The 16802-nt window shown below is 51.2% G+C and overlaps 1 pseudogene; it reads left to right on the forward strand.

The window, feature by feature from the left end:
- LOC129705744 (U5 small nuclear ribonucleoprotein 40 kDa protein-like) overlaps positions 1–8485 on the forward strand; it is a 54570-nt pseudogene extending 46085 nt beyond the window's left edge.
- Positions 8486–16802: the final 8317 nt, after the last annotated feature.

Genomic DNA, 16802 nt, shown 5'->3' on the forward strand with positions numbered 1-16802 from the left:
TCATCTCCCACTGCTGGGACCCTCCTGGTCCATCCCAGTCGGACGGGCTATGACCTTCTTTGGTTGTCTTCCCTTCTGTATTTCTGTAAGGTAAAGCAGAACAAGGGTTCCAAAATACGACCTCAGAGTAAGTTTACTTACCTGGAGGTCCCGTTTTTAAACTTGTTGCGGGAGAGCTCATGCTCCCGTACGTCGCTGTTGCGCTGCGTGAGACGCTATGTTGTGCATGCGTGCTGGCGGGGTCTTCACGTAGTCACTCACGTGACTCTGAAGTAAAATGAGGTAGATAGTAGTTCAGGACTGCTCTCTAGTTGTGGTAGGATGGTTCAGTTACCTAAACACAGCTTTGTTCTTCCTGTAGCTGTGTGCATTTTCTCTGGGTTCTCCAGTTTCCTCCCACACTCCAAAGACACACAAGTTTGTAGGTTAATTTGCTTGGTATAATAGTGAATTGTCCCTCGTGTGTATAGGATAGTATTAACGCGCAGAGATCACTGGTAGGCTGAAGGGCCTCTTCCCGCATTGTATTACTAACACTAAACTATTGGTCTTCTCAAAGGAACCTATTCTGAGGCTATGACCATCGGTCCCAGACTCTCCCACTAGTGGAAACATCCTCTCCACATCCACTCTATCTCAAATACGTGCAGATTTATGTTAATTGGCCTCAATAACTTTCCCCTAGTGTGAAGGGGGCGAATGATCGATGGTCGGCGCGGACTCGGTGGGTCGAAGGGCCTGTTTCTACGCTGCATCTCTAAAACTAAACCTTTTCTTCTTATCGAGTCCACACACAAGATTAGAAGTTGTTCAGCCAGAGGTGAACACACTTCTCGGCATCTGCATACAATGGTGTCTGTCTGTGTTGCTTCTTGTGCTTCTTGTGCGTGGTGGTGGAAAGATTGGTGGAAACAGGGCCGCGACGTGAACGCTCTTTCCTTGACCCCAAAACTAAACTAAAACTAAAGTATTGGTCTTAACATAGGTACCTAGACAAGGTTTGATGGTGCATGAAAGAACTGCAGATGCAGGTTTAAATCGAAGATAGACACAAAATGCTAGAGTAATTCAACGGGAAAGGCAGCATCTCGGGAGAGAAGGAATGGGTAACGTTTCGGGTCGAGACTCGGGTCGGCGTCTGAAGAAGGGTCTCAACCCGAAACGTTACCCATTCCTTCTCTCCAGAAGTGCTGCCTCTCCCGCTGAGTTACTCCAGCTTTTTGTGTCTATCAAGGTTGAATGGTGGGCTGATTTTTTTAAATGTTAAAACGGAGTCACATTTAAAGCCTGCTCCTGATGCAAGCTGTTTGTTGCTGGGTTAAAGAAATCAAGAGGCTTTGGCTGCTTGTGTTACATTTCCTTTACATTCTACAATCAAGCTGCTCCACTGTGGTCCTTGGAGTGGCAGGAAATGCGCTCATGCTAAAAATGTAACATGCTGCAATCATCCTCCCGGTGGAGATGAGGGAGAAAATCATAGCCTCCTTAGGAAGGGGGGGGGGGACCTTTGGTATTCCCTGAAGAATCCTTGATTATCTGAGGAGGAATTGCTGAGCTGTACAAAAATGTGTGTGTGAGATGTGGATTGCAAGCAGTTAATTCCTAAACCCGCATTGAGGAGCAAGGCAGAATGATCCACTCATTTCATTTATCGAAAAAAATGTTCAAAACCATGGGGGGAATAGATTGGGAGGGCATGCAGAGTCTCTTGCCCAGAGTAGTGCAATCGAGAACTAGAGGACATAGGTTTAAGGTGAGGGGAGGGAAAGATTTACTAGGAACCTAAGGGGTAATTTTTTCACTCAGAGGGTGGTGGGTGTATGGAACGAGCTGCCGGATGAGGTAATCGAGGCAGGGACTATCGCAACGTTTAAGAAATATTTAGGCAGGTACATGGATAGTACCTCGAAAGGCCGAATGGCCTATTCCTACACCTATTTTTTTCTCTGTTTACTATGATAGGACAGATTTAGAGGAGTATTGGCCAAACTCGGGCAGGAAGGACTAATGTAGATGGGACATGTTGGGTCGAATGGCCTGTTTCTGCATTGTATCTCTAAAGTCTAAAGTAAAATCTGAAAGCTGAAGATGAAGATAAGATGAAGAAAGAAATAACTGCATATGGTGGACACAAAGTGCCGGAGTAGCAAGTCAGGCAGCATCTCTGGAGATATGGCTAGACGACTTTTCTGGTCGTGACCCTCTTCATGTTCTAACCATGCCTAACCATGTTCTTCAGAGATGCTGCCTGACCTGCTGGGTTACTCCAACGCCTTGTGACCTTTTATGGAGATGAGTTCTGAGAGGCAGGAAGAAGGATCCCGACCCAAAACGTCGCCTATCCACGTTCGCCAGAGATGCTGCCTGACCTGCTGACTTACTCCAACATTTTGGTCTTTCCTTGGATCTCAGAGGTCAGGGTAACATGGGACAGGCAGTCTGACACAATGGCAGAACCTACTTGCCAGTGTTGGCTGCCCCTTATCAGCCTCATCTACCATTCGATCAAACCAACGATGATGAGTTGAGCATTCCTGGGGCATGTGCATGTCTTCTGGGGTGCAGCACCGGGAGTTTAATTTCAGTTTAGTTTAGAGATAGGGCGTGGAAACAGGCCCTTTGGCCCCCCGAGTCCACACAGACCCTGTTCGCACTAGTTCCATGTCATCACACTTTCTCACCCTGCTGACTCGGGGAAACCTACAGGGGCCAATTAACCTACAAGCCTGCACGAGCTTGAGATAGAGTGATGTTTCCACTAGTGGCAGAGTCTAGGACCAGAGGCCGTATTCTCAGAATAAAACGACGTACCTACTGAAAGGAGATGAGGGGGAATTTCTTTAGTCAGAGGGTGGTGTCTCTGTGAAATTTCATGCCACAGATGGCTGTGGAGGACAAGTCAATGGATATTTTTAAGGTGGAGATTGATGGATTCTTGATTAGTACAGGGTGGTAGGGGTTATGTGGAGAAGGCAGGAGAATGGGGTTGAGATGGGAAAGATAGATCAGCCATGATTGTATGATGAGGTGGACTTGATGGGCCGAATGGCCTAACACTGCTCCTACATCTTGTGAACTTATGAGCTTATGAAACCAGAGGAAATCCATGCGGTCACAGGGAGAACGTGCAAACTCATCAGTTCGTAGGTTCATAAGGCGATAGTAGCAGATTTAGGCCATTCAGGTCTACTCCGCCATTCAATTATAGCTGAACTATCTCTCCCTCCTGACCCCATACACAGTTATAGTCAGGATCGAACCCAAGTCATGGGGAGAACATACAAACTCCGTACAGACAGCACATGTAGTTGGGATTTAACCCATGTCCCTGGCCCTGCGAGGCAGCAACTCTACAGCTGCACCACCGTGCTGGGAGGTGTTGGCTGTGAGCCGCCCGCACTGCTATTCATCCACAGTCCGGTGCTGTGACCATGTCTAAACATCTATGCTTCAGTCAAGCAGTGACTCTTGTTCAATGTGCCAAGCAGGTGTGTTTAGTATAAGGTCGACAAAAATGCTGGAGAAACTCAGCAGGTGAGGCAGCATCTGTGGAGCGAAGGAAATAGACAATGCTTAGGGTTGAAACCCTTCTTCAGACTGATGTGAGAGTGGGGGGGGGGAGGGGCGGGAGGAAGAAAGGAAGAGGTGGAGCCAATGGGCTGAGGGACAGCTGAGAAGGGGAGGAGAATGTAAGGTTTACCTGAAATTAGAGAAGTCAATGTTCATACCGCTGGGGTGTAAACTGCAATATGAGGTGCTGCTCCTTCAATTTCCAGTGGTGCTCACTCTGGCCATGGAGGAGGCCCAGGACAGAAAGGTGGGATTTGGAATGGCAGGGGGAGTTGAAGTGCTGAGCCACCGGGAGATCAGGTTGGTTATTGCGGACCGAGCGGAGGTGTTCGGCGAAACGATCACCAAGCCTACGCTTGGTCTCACCGATGTAGATCAGCTGACATCTAGAGCAGCGGATGCAATAGATGAAGTTGGAGGAGATGCAGGTGAAAGCTGCCACGCCTGGAAAGACCAGTGTTTAATTTATTTAGTTTGGTTTAGTTTAGAGATACAGCACAGAAACAGGCCGGACCAGCGATCCCCACACATTAAAACGATCCTACACACACTCGGGACAATTAACACTTCTACCAAGCCAATTAGCGAATATGCCCGCGTGTCTTTGGAGTGTGGGAGGAAACTGAAAATCTCGGGGAAAGCCCACGGGGTCACAGAGAGAACATACAAACTCCATACAGACAGTACCCGTAGTCGGGATCGAACCCAGGTCTTCAGCGCTGCAAGCACTGTTAGGCAGCAACTCTACCGCTGTGCCACCATGGTGAATTTTTCAATTTGTGTGGGAAATTAAAAAATAAAATAACCCTGGCTTCCCGATCGAGCCGTGCAGAGTGAGATCAGACAGTCCGTGGTGTCTAAGTACCAGCGTGGAGTGCCAACACGGCATAAGGTCATAAATGATAGGATTAGAATTAGGCCATTCGGCCCATCAAGTCTACTCTGCCATTCAATCATGGCTGATCTATCTCTCCCTCCTGTCCCAATTCTCCTGCCTTCTCCCATTACCTCTGACACCTGTACTGATCAAGGATCTATCAATCTGTGCCGTAAAAATATCCATTGACTTCCAAAGAATTCCACAGATTCACCATCCTCCGATTAAAGAAATTTCTCCTCATCTCCTTCCTAAAAGAATGTCCTTTAATTCTGAGGCTGTGACCTCTGGTCCTGGACTCTCCCACTAGTGGAAGCATCCTCTCCACATCCACTCAATCCAAACCTTTCACGATTCTGTATGTTTCAATGAGGTGCACAGCACCTTCGAAGTATTATTGCTGCCATCCAGCTTACGCCTGAGGAACAGCATCCACTTCCAAAACGGCTCAAGGAAGCACTAGGGCCCCAGTGGGGGGAGATTGCTTGCAGCCACTAGAGAGAGAGAGAGAGAGAGAGAGAGAGGAGAGGTAGAGAGAGAGAGAAGAGAGAGAGAGAAGAGAGAGAGAGAGAGAGAGAGAGAGAGAGAGAGAGAGAGAGAGAGAGAGAGAGAGAGAGAGAGAGAGAGAGAGAGAGAGAGAAGAGAGAGAGAGAGAGAGAGAGAGAGAGAGAAGAGAGAGAGAGAGAGAGAGAGAGAGAGACTAGGAAGAGAGAGAGAGTAGAGAGAGAGATCCTCTCTCTCCCTCTCTCTCTCCCCCTTCCAGAAGAGACATAGAGAGAGAGAGAGAGCGAGAGAGAGAGAGAGAGAGGGGAGAGAGATTAGAGAGAGAGAGAGACACAGAGAGAGAGAGAAGAGAGAGAGGGAGAGAGAGAGAGAGAGAGAGAGAGAGAGAGAGAGAGAGAGAGAGAGAGAGAGAGAGAGAGAGAGCATTGCAGTGCAAAACATCCATTCTGTCAGTCCGAGCGTTGAATGCATCCTCCTCGTCTCTGACCCTGTCAGCTGCAGGATCGAGGACTATTTGGCGATCACCGGCTACAGCAGTGTTGGCCTGGACTGCTGTGGGGGAGAGGAGACGAGTGGGGGAGGGCGGGTGAAGCACCGTGGATCTAGGTGTGTGTGTCTCCTTTTTTGCTGTCGGGGATGAGAACTGGCTCTCTACATTTCATTTAATTCTGTAGGGACAGCTTGCTTTACTTCGCCCAGTTAAAAGGTGTTATACGAGAATTTTGCCCAAACGGTCTGTGACCCATAGCGCTGTGTTTAAAGCCAATGGTGCTGCAGCTGACAGTTCTTTATTTAAATTCTCACACGTTAAGCCAACAGTGCTCTGTTTAAACCTTTGCGCACCAAACCAGCACGGCTTGATTTGTGTGCCGAGTCTCTAGCGACGTGTATTGCTTTACACGCCAGTCTGCGGCTGATAGTGCTTTAGAAACATAGAAACATAGAAAATAGATGCAGGAGTAGGCCATTCGGCCCTTCGAGCCTGCACCACCATTCAATATGATCATGGCTGATCATCCAACTCAGCATCCCGTACCTGCCTTCTCTCCATACCCCCTGATCCCTTTAGCCACAAGGACCACATCTAACTCCTTCTTAAATATAGCCAATGAACTGGCCTCAACTACCTTCTGCAGCAGAGAGTTCCAGAGATTCACCACTTTGTTCCCAAAGGAGGGGTGGGGGGAGGGGTGGTTGCTGGGATGGAGTCCCCTGCCATTAATTATAGTTTGCATTTGGGAGCGGTGCTAATGGCCACAACTTACTGGTGGTCATTTAAACGGCTGATGTCTTACCTGTATAAAGGCAGGCACCTGTAAGCCAGAAGTCAGTTAATGTACAAGAGGGGTTCACTGATGGGCTGAGTTGCGATCAGTGCTGCAGACGGAGGCAGAGAGAGAGGGAGAGATAGAGAGAGAGAGAGAGAGGCGTGCTGCTGTAAACCGGACCCCACGCAGTCCAAGACAAGTATTGTTTTTGTTCTCTCTTGCCAATAAATCTGATTTGTAACTACACAGAGCCTTTTTTCTGTTCCACTAGTCAAATCCTTGAACCAGTTCCCTAGTAACTATTGGCGTAGTCGGCAGGATCTGACGAATAGAATAGAAAATATTTGGTAAAAAGATATAGCAAACGTGATGGTGCTGGTGCAGGCCATCCTCCCCCGCAACAAGCTGCTGCCCTTGGTGGAGGGGAGCCCGCAGCAGACTGTGCTGCAGGCAGGACCAAGAGCCTTGAGTCTTCAAGCTTCTTTAGTTTAGTTTCGAGATACAGCACGGAAACAAGCCCTTCGGCCCACGGCATCTGCTTCAACTAGCAATCCTCACATATTAACACTATCCTACACCCACTAGAGACAATTTATTTTTTTACTTTTACCAAGCCAATTAACCTACAAACCTGTACGTCTTTGGAGCGTGGGAGGAAACCGAAGATCTCGGAGAAAACCAACACAGGTCACATGGAGGAAGTACAAACTCCATACAGACAGCACCTATAATCGAGATCGAACCGGGGTCTCCGGCGCTGCATTCGCTGTAAGGCAGCAACTCTACCACTGCCCCACTGTGACTGCCCCACTGTGACTGCACCTCCTCTAATGCTTTAACGGGTCACAAGGGAGAAGTTTATTGTTGTAAATTGCACTCGTATCTATTAACACTGGCACCTGCAGGATTTGGTCGACTCGGATTGTTTCGGAATGTATATGGCGACCGCGACAATTATGCAACAATGGAAGGACACAATGGAGCAGTGATGGAATTGCATTATAACACAGATGGTAGCACGCTTTTTCCAGCAGCAACAGACAAAACTGGAGCAGTGTAGGATATTGAAATAGGTGAAACAATCAAGAGACCTAAAGGTCACACATCCTTTGTGTATTCATGTTATCCAGCCTGACGGGGACCACAGTTGGACTGTACAAGAAGCGATGACGAAACTGTGAAGCTATGGGACATTCGGAAGAAGGCTGCAATCCATACGTTTCAAAACAGGTACCAAGTACTGGCAGCAACGTTTAATGACACAAGCGTTCAGATTGACTCTGGTGGTATTGCAAGTATAAAATAAAACAAGTTAATTTGTACCATGCGTGGTCATACAGACTCGGTAACTTGTTTGACCCTGAGTGGGGTAAAAGAGAATGTTACCAACCTCGCTGACCACATCCAGGAAGCCGTAGAGAAGATTTGAAAGGTCGGGGAACAGAAGCACGACTGCAATCCCACGGGGGGAAGGTGGACAACAGTGGTAACATGGGGGATGGCCATTGGGACAGTCTTGTCGGCCATAATATTACGATATTGCATGTGTGGATTGGCATCATGACCGCGTGGACTTTACCCCAGCAAGTGGGCCGGATATAAGGAGGAAACACCTGCGGGCCGGATGTAACGAGGTGATGCCTGCGGACCGGATGTGACGGTAACCAGACTGTTCAAAGGGTGGAATATTATATGAGAACTATAGTTTCTTCACCTCAGTGCTTTTAAGAAAGTTCATGAATCTACAGGGAGGATACTTCACACAGGACAAGTATCAATATTCAGGTGGAATGCAAGGACAGAATTCAAGGTATACAGTCAATGACAAGAACATTAATATCATTGATGCGCAGAAGGATCTCGGAGTCCAAGTTCGTAGCTCACCTGTTACTATCGAAATGTTTAAGAAGGAATTCAGCAGGTATGGATAGTGTAGGAAGGAACTGCAGACCCTGTTTAAACTGAAGATAGACACAAAGTAACTCAGTAACTCAGTGGGACTGGCAGCATCTCTGGAGAGTAGGAATGGGTGACGTTTCAGGTCGTGCGTTTTTCAGACTCAAAAGCACATGAATAGGACATGTTTAGAGGGATATCAGCCAAATGCAGGCAAGTGGGGCGAGTATAGATGGGGCATGTTGGTTGGTGTGGGCAAGTTGGGCCAAAGGGCTGAATTCCATACTGTATCAATCTGCGATTGAAGGTGGAAGAACAAGTAGATAGGGTGGTTATGAAGGCCCAGCGGTGTGAACGATGATTTCTCTAATTTCAACTCCTGCGGTCCCTCTGCCCCCCATTCTCCCCCCACTCCCCCATCCTTCTAGTTCCACTGTTTACATCCTTGTATCCGTCTCGTCAGCACATCTTCCCTACCCAACATTGGGTCATGGGCCATTATGGACACCCTTCCAGAGGTCATCTGTTGCCGACCCTGATTTGTTCTGGCCTTTCCCCCCCCAGCCTCTGCCACCGCCCCTGCCCCTGCCCCCGCCCCTCTCCCCCCCCTCCCTCCCTCCCTCCTCCATTCCCACCTTTTTCTTTCAGTCTGTAGATGGGTTTCGATGCAAAATGTCACCCATTCATTCTCTTCAGAGATGCTGTCTACCCTGCTAAGTTACTACGGCATTTTGTGTCTATCTTTGGTGTAAACCATCATCTGCAGTTCCTTCCTACAAAAGGTGTACAGTATGCTTGCTTTCATTGGGGTGGGGGGAAAGGGGGTGGGAGGGGAGAGGACAGGAGTGGGGAGAGGGGGAGAAAGTGGAGCACCTTCCTGCCTACTGCGTTACTCTGTTGAAGATACGAGGAAGTCTAAGCCACTGGGCCGAACCTGAGACCACCAGTGCCACCATGTGGTCAAGACCGGGCCTCCAGGCAGGCCTCTGCAGCTAGAGCCTCGATGAGGGACTGCGCCCACACGCAGAGGCAAAGACTGAGCTGCCAGGATAAGCCTTAGAGTGCCATCACCCCCTCTGGAGACTAGGTTGTTCTGTGGGGAGAAGCTGAAGATCGCCTCACTTCTTCGTTAGAGATCAGAACTGAGTCGATGGGATAATCTGGATATTGCCAGTACCATGCATGCATTCTGATGATGAGGTACAGCCCCCTCATTTGGTAGTTTAGTTTAGTTTAGTTTAGTTTAGTTTAGTTCAGTTTAGTTTAGTTCAGTTTAGTTTAGTTTAGTTTAGTTTAGTTTAGTTTTGAGATATGGTGTGGAAACAGGCCCTTCAGCCCATCGAGTCCACGCCTACCAGCGATCCCTGTACACTAGCACTATCCTACACACACTGGGGACAATTTACAATTTTAACTGAAGCCAATTAACCTACAAGCCAAGGCTTCCTCGGAGCCTGCCTGCGCCTCCATCTCATACCCCATGGCTTCCAGCTCCAGTTTCCTACCTCCCAGTTCGGACCCCAACCGGACCATCGGTACCGACTGGCTATCCACCGGCATACCCAGCAATTCTCCAACCGGGCACTGAGATCCACCCTGGTCGCGATGCGCCAGCACCAGCAGGACCTCACATCGACACTCCCTGAACTTCAGGCCTCACTAACCCAGACCTGCAACGGACCCCAATTATATTTCATCCGCCAGAAGATCCACCTCTTCAATCAACAATTCCTGGCCTACCTTAACTCCACCAAGGACCTTAAATTATCCCGCCTCCAGGCCGCTCCCGACGCCCCGCGACTCGACCACCAGCAGGCTCCAGGCCCCAACTCCGGCCTGCATCGCCTGCCCGAGTCCCGCAACGCCATCTTGGCCACGAGGAGCGCCTTCAATACTCACCAGGACGTCGTCTTCACCGACCTCCACATTGATGCCGCCGCCGACACTCACCTGCCCACCGATGACGCCCAGCCTCGCCGCTTCTACGGTAACTTGGACCCCCTCCGCATCGCTGATTCCTCCAACCCTCGCCGCCCTCCGGGACCGCACAGCGTCATCGCCGCACCGGGCCTACACGACATTGCTGCCGCACTGGGCCCATCCAGCATCGTTGCCGGTCGGGCCCACTGAGCATTGCTGCCGCACTGGGCCCGCCCAACATCGCCACTGGACCCGACCTACCCAACATCGCCACTGGCCGACCTACCCAACATCGCCACCGGACCTACCCGGCATCGCCGCCGGACCCAACCTACCCAACATCGCCACTGGACCCGACCTACCCAACATCGCCACTGGACCCCGCCCCCACCCAACATCGCCACCGGACCCAACCTACCCAACATCGCCACTGGACCCAACCTACCCAACATCGCCACCGGACCCAACCTACCCAACAACATCGCCACCTACCCAACCTACCCAACATCGCCACTGGACCCAACCTACCCAACATCGCCACCGGACCCAACCTACCCAACATCGCCACCGGACCCAACCTACCCAACATCGCCACCGGACCCAACCTACCCAACATCGCCACCGGACCCAACCTACCCAACATCGCCACCGGACCGACCTACCCAACATCGCCACCGGACCCGACCTACCCAACATCGCCACCGGACCTGACCCACCCGGCATCGCCACCGGACCCGACCTACCCAACATCGCCACCGGACCGACCCACCCAACATCGCCACCGGATCCGACCTACCCAACATCGCCACTGGACCGACCCACCCAACATCGCCACCGGATCCAACCTACCCAACATCGCCACCGGACCCAACCTACCCAACATGGCCACCGGACCGACCTACCCAACATCGCCACCGGACCCAACCTACCCAACATGGCCACCGGACCCAACCTACCCAACATCGCCACCGGACCCAACCTACCCAACATGGCCACCGGACCGACCTACCCAACATCACCACCAGACCCAACCTACCCAACATGGCCACTGGACCCCACCTACCCAACATCGCCGCCGGACCCGACCTACCCAACATCCCAACATCGCCACCGGACCGACCCACCCCGGCATCGCCGCCAGATCCGACCTACCCAACATCGCCACCGGACCCAACCTACCGGACACCGCCGCCGGACCCGACCTATCCTCTATAATCTTTGCTCTGCACTGGGCCTGAAGCCTCCACGCTGCTTACTCCCACGCTCCTGGGCTTAACTCCACTGGGTCCTAGTGCCCGTCTGCCCAGCCTTGCTAACCTCAGTGGCTGTTCCACTGACTCTCCCCCATCCCCCCCAACCATGTCACTCCCGCTCTTCCCCACCCACATTACAGCCCTCTCACCCCCCCCCCACCCCCTGACCACCCACCACCCCTCCAACACCCACAACCCCCCCTCCTACACATCGCCCTGTTCCCAGTCCAACCACCTGCCTTCCTCTGACCCCAACTCCCATCCCTGCCGGGTGTTCACCATCCCCCCCGACCTCCCCCTCTCCCACACCGAACGGTCTGTCCTCAGCAGAGGTCTTATCTTTGTCCCCCTCTGCCCCATCTCAATGAGTTCCGCGGCCACCATGACTTAGAACGCTTCTACCGTCGCCTCCGCCTCACAGCGCACTTCCATGGGAAGGAGTCCTCGCCCCCCAATGATGACCCCTTTTCCCATCTCCAACGCACCCCCTCCTCGTGGAACCCCTCTCGTAAAGACCCGGCTCTGGAACTCTTTATCCAGAACTGCCGCCGCGACGTCAACCGCCTCAACTTCTCCACTCCCCTGTCTCACTCCAATCTCTCCCCCCCTGAACGCACTGCCATTGAATCACTCCGCAAAAACCCAGATTGGGTTATCAAACCAGCCGACAAGGGGGGTGGTAGTCTGGCGCGTCGATCTCTACAAAGCTGAGGCCACGCGCCAACTCTCAGACACCTCCTTCTACTTACCCCTGGACCATGACCCCACTGACGAGCACCAGACCACCATATCTAGCACCATCACCGACTTCATCAATTCCCATGCCCTACCCGATTGAGCCTCCGACATCGTTCCCCAGCCCCGCACGGCCCGTTTTTACCTTCTCCCCAAAATCCACAAACCCGGCTCTCCCGGCAGACCCATTGTCTCTGCCTGTTCGTGCCCCACCGAATTCATCGCCACATAACTTGACTCCATACTATCCCCCTTGGTCAAATCCCTTCCCACCTATGTTCTAGACACCTCAGACACTCTCTGCCGCCTCCGCGCATTCCACTCTCTAGGCCCTCACCCCCTCATCTTCACCATGGATGTCCAGTCACTCTACACCTCCATCCCCCACCAGGATGGCCTCAAAGCCCTCCAGTTCATCCTCGACCAGAAGAGCAACCTATACCCAGCCACTGACACTCTCCTCCACCTAACGGAGTTGGTCCTCACCCTCAACCACTTTACGTTTGACTCCTCCCATTTCCTCCAAACACAAGGCGTAGCTATGGGCACACGCATGGGCCCCAGCTACGCCTGCCTCTTTGTCGGGTACGTTGAACAATCCTTGTTCAATACGTACCAGGGCCCCATCCCCAACCTCTACCTCCGTTACATTGACGACTGCTTTGGGGCCACCTCCTGCACCCACACACAACTGACTGACTTCATCCACTTCACCACCAACTTCCATCCAGCACTCCAATACACCTGGACCATTTCCGACACTTCCCCACCATTCCTTGACCTCACCATCTCCATCGCAGGGGACAGACTTCTGACCGTCATACACTACAAACCCACTGACTCACATGGCTATCTGGACTACACGTCTTCCCACCCTGCTCCCTGTAAAGACTCCATCCCCTACTACCAATTCCTCCGCCTACGCCGCATCTGTTCCCAGGATGAGACTTTCCACACCAGGGCAACGGAAATGTTCTCGCTCTTCATAGAACGGGGATTCCCCTCCTCCACCATAGATGAGGCTTGCACCAGGGTCTCTTCCATACCCCGCAACACTGCTCCCTCTCCCCATCACTGCACTCGGCAACAAGGGCAGAGTCCCCCTAGTCCTCACCTTTTACCCCACCAGCCGGCAAATACAACAAATAATCCTCCGCCATTTCCACCATCTCCAACGTGACCCCACCACTCGCCACATCTTCCCATCTCCCCCCATGTCTGCCTTCCGCAAAGACCGCTCCCTCCGCAACTCCCTTGTCAATTCTTCCCTTCCCTCCCGTACCACCCCCTCCCCGGGCACTTTCCGTTGCAACCGCAAGAAATGCAACACCTGTCCCTTCACCTCCCCCCTTGACTCCATTCAAGGACCCAAGCAGTCATTCCAGGTGCGACAAAGGTTCACCTGTATCTCCTCCAACCTTATCTACTGCATCCGCTGCTCTAGATGTCAGCTAATTTACATCGGTGAGACTAAGCGGAGGTTGGGCGATCGTTTCGCCGAACACCTCCGCTCAGTCCGCAATAACCTACCTGAACTCCCGGTGGCTCAGCACTTCAACTCCCCCTCCCATTCCCAATCCGACCTCTCTGTCCTGGGTCTCCTCCATTGCCAGAGTGAGCAACACCGGAAATTGGAGGAACAGCACCTCATATTCCGCCTGGGTTGCTTTGCGTCCGGGTGGCATAAACATTGAATTCTCCCAATTTTGCTAGCCCTTGCTGTCTCCTCCCCTTCCTTAACCCTCGAGCTGTCTCCTCCCATCCCCCCGCCCTCGGGCTCCTCCTCCTCCCTTTTTCCTTCCTTCTCCCCCCCACCCCCCATCTGTCTGAAGAAGGGTTTCGGCCCGAAACATCACCCATTTCCTTCGCTCCATCGATGCTGCTGCACCCGCTGAGTTTCTCCAGCATTTTTGTGTACCTTCGATCTTCCAGCAGCTGCAGTTCCTTCTTGAACACAACCTACAAATCTGGTTGTCTTTGGATTGTGGGAGGAAACCAGAGCTCCTGCAGAAAAATCAAGTGGTCACGGGGAGAACGTACAAACTCCGTACAGACAGCACCCGTAGTCAGGATCGAACCCAGGTCCAGAGACAGTTTCTTCCTAACTGTTATCAGCAACTGAACCATGCAACCAACAACCAGAGAGCAGTCCTGAGCTGCTAATCATAAACATAAACATAATCATAATCATACTTTATTAGCCAAGTATGTTTTTCCAACAACGAGGAATTTGATTTGCCATACAGTCATACTAATAAAAAATAGCAGAACACACAAAATACATTTACCTCATAGTAGACCGTCACACTATCTCTAATCAGACTTTACTGGACTTTAACTTGCACTAAATGTTATTCGCGTTATTCACTTTATCACTTTTTTGTAAACATGTATTGTCTTTCTGCTGACTGGTTAGAACACAACAAAGGCTTTTCACTGAACCTCCGTGCCCGTGACAATGAACTAAACTAAGCTAAATCTCTCCTCGACTCCATCAGGAGGAAGAAGGGTCCTGACTTGAAATGTCGTCTGTCCATTTCCTTCCACTGGTGCTGCATAACGCGCTGAGCTCCTTCAGCGCTTTGTGTTTGTTTTACTCAAGATTCCAGCAGAACTGCGGTCTCTTCTCTCTGCACCACCCCTCCTTTTGTGACATGTCAAATGGTGTCCATTCACTGTCCTGGGAAGAAATTGGATTGCATTTGCATGTTAAATGACATATGGCCTCGGCATGGTTTATTCATAATTTAGTTTAGAGATACAGCGGGGAAACAGGCCCTTCAGCCAACAGAGCCCGCACCGACCAGCAAACCCCGCACATTAATGGTGGCACGGTGGCGCGGCGGTAGAGTTGCTGCCCAACAGCGCTTGCAACGTCAGAGACCCGGGTTCGATCCTGACTACGGGTGCTGTCTGTACGGAGTTTGCATGTTCTCCCCGTGGCCGCGTGGGTTTTCTCTGAGTTCTTTGGTTTCCTCCCACACTCCAAAGACCTGCAGGTATGTACGTAAATTGGCTTGGTATAAGTGTAAATTGTCCCTGGTGTAGGATAGTGTTAATGTGTGGAGATCACTAGTTGGTGGGCCGAAGGGCCTGTTTCCACACTATATCTCTAGACTATAATAAAAATTAACACTATCCTACACTCACTAAGGACAATCCTCCATTTAGCCAATTAACCTACAAACCTGTACCTCTTTGGAGTGTGAGGGGAAACCGAAAATCTCGGAGAAAACCCACGCTGTTCACGGAGAGAACGCACAAACTCCATACAGACAAGCACCCGTAGTCAGGGATGAACCCGGGTCCCTGATGCTGTATGGCAGCAACTCTACCGCTGCGCCACTATGCCTCCCTTGATTTTGGCCTGTTTCCTTGGTTCAGGGCCTGTTTCCATGCTGTATGACTCTGTGACTATGACTAGCTGGGCAGAAGGGCCTGTTTCCACTCTGCATGATGCTAAAACTCCATGGATCTATGTGTGTGTGCTGTGATTCTGTTTGCCCAGCTGTTGTGCAGGCATTCCTGTGGAGAGATTCTAGCAAGCCGCAAAGTCAATGAGGGGAAAAAAATCTGTTTAGTGTTTAGGAGAGTGTTGAGCTCAGCAAAGAGCTATGTGCATGGAACTACAGGGAAACTCAGTAGCACTGCTCCTAGACCTTGGTTCAATCTTGACCTCTGGTGCTGTCCATGTGAAGTTTGCGGTCTCCCGATGATTTCATGTGCTTCCGTCTGTTGCTCCACTTTCCTCCCATATCATAAAGACTTGCGTTGGCAGGGACACAAAATGCTGGAGTAACTCAGCAGGTTTCGTTCAGTTTTGGAGGGAGATGAGGAGGAATTTCTTTGGTCGGAGGGTGGTGAACCTGTGGAATCCATTGCCACAGAAGGCTGTGGAGGCCAAGTCAATGGATATTTTTAAGGCAGATAGGTTCATAGAACCATAGAAAATAGGTGCAGGAGAAGGCCATACGGCCCAGCACCGCCATTCAATATGATTCAGATTCAGATTCAGATTCAGATTCAATTTTAATTGTCATTGTCAGTGTACAGTACAGAGACAACGAAATGCATTTAGCATCTCCCTGGAAGAGCGACATAGCAAACGATTTGAATAAATAATAATAAGTGTCCGGGGGGGGGGGGGGGGGGTGGTGATTGGCAGTCACCGAGGTACGTTGTTGAGTAGAGTGACAGCCGCCGGAAAGAAGCTGTTCCTCGACCTGCTGGTTCGGCAACGGAGAGACCTGTAGCGCCTCCCAGATGGTAAGAGGGTAAACAGTCCATGGTTGGTGTGAGAGCAGTCCTTGGCGATGCTGAGCGCCCTCCGCAGACAGCGCTTGCTTTGGACAGACTCAATGGAGGGGAGCGTGGAACCGGTGATGCCTTGGGCAATTTTCACCACCCTCTTCAATGCCTTCCGGTCGGAGACAGAGCAGTTGCCATACCATACTGTGATGCAGTTGGTAAGGATGCTCTCGATGGTGCAGCGGTAGAAGTTCACCAGGATCTGAGGAGACAGATGGACCTTCTTCAGTCTCCTCAGGAAAAAGAGACGCTGATGAGCCTTCTTGATCAGAGTAGAGGTATTGTGGGTCCAAGAGAGGTCATCGGAGATGTTGACTCCCAGGAACCTGAAGCTAGAAACACGTTCCACCTCCGTCCCGTTAATGTGGATGGGGGTGTGCGTGCCGCCTCTGGACTTCCTGAAGTCTACAATGAGCTCCTTGGTCTTCTTGGAGTTAAGGGCCAGGTTGTTGTCAGCGCACCATGCTGCTA

This window comes from Leucoraja erinacea, chromosome 2 (assembly GCF_028641065.1).
Source record: "Leucoraja erinacea ecotype New England chromosome 2, Leri_hhj_1, whole genome shotgun sequence".
NCBI classification, from domain to species: domain Eukaryota; kingdom Metazoa; phylum Chordata; class Chondrichthyes; order Rajiformes; family Rajidae; genus Leucoraja; species Leucoraja erinaceus.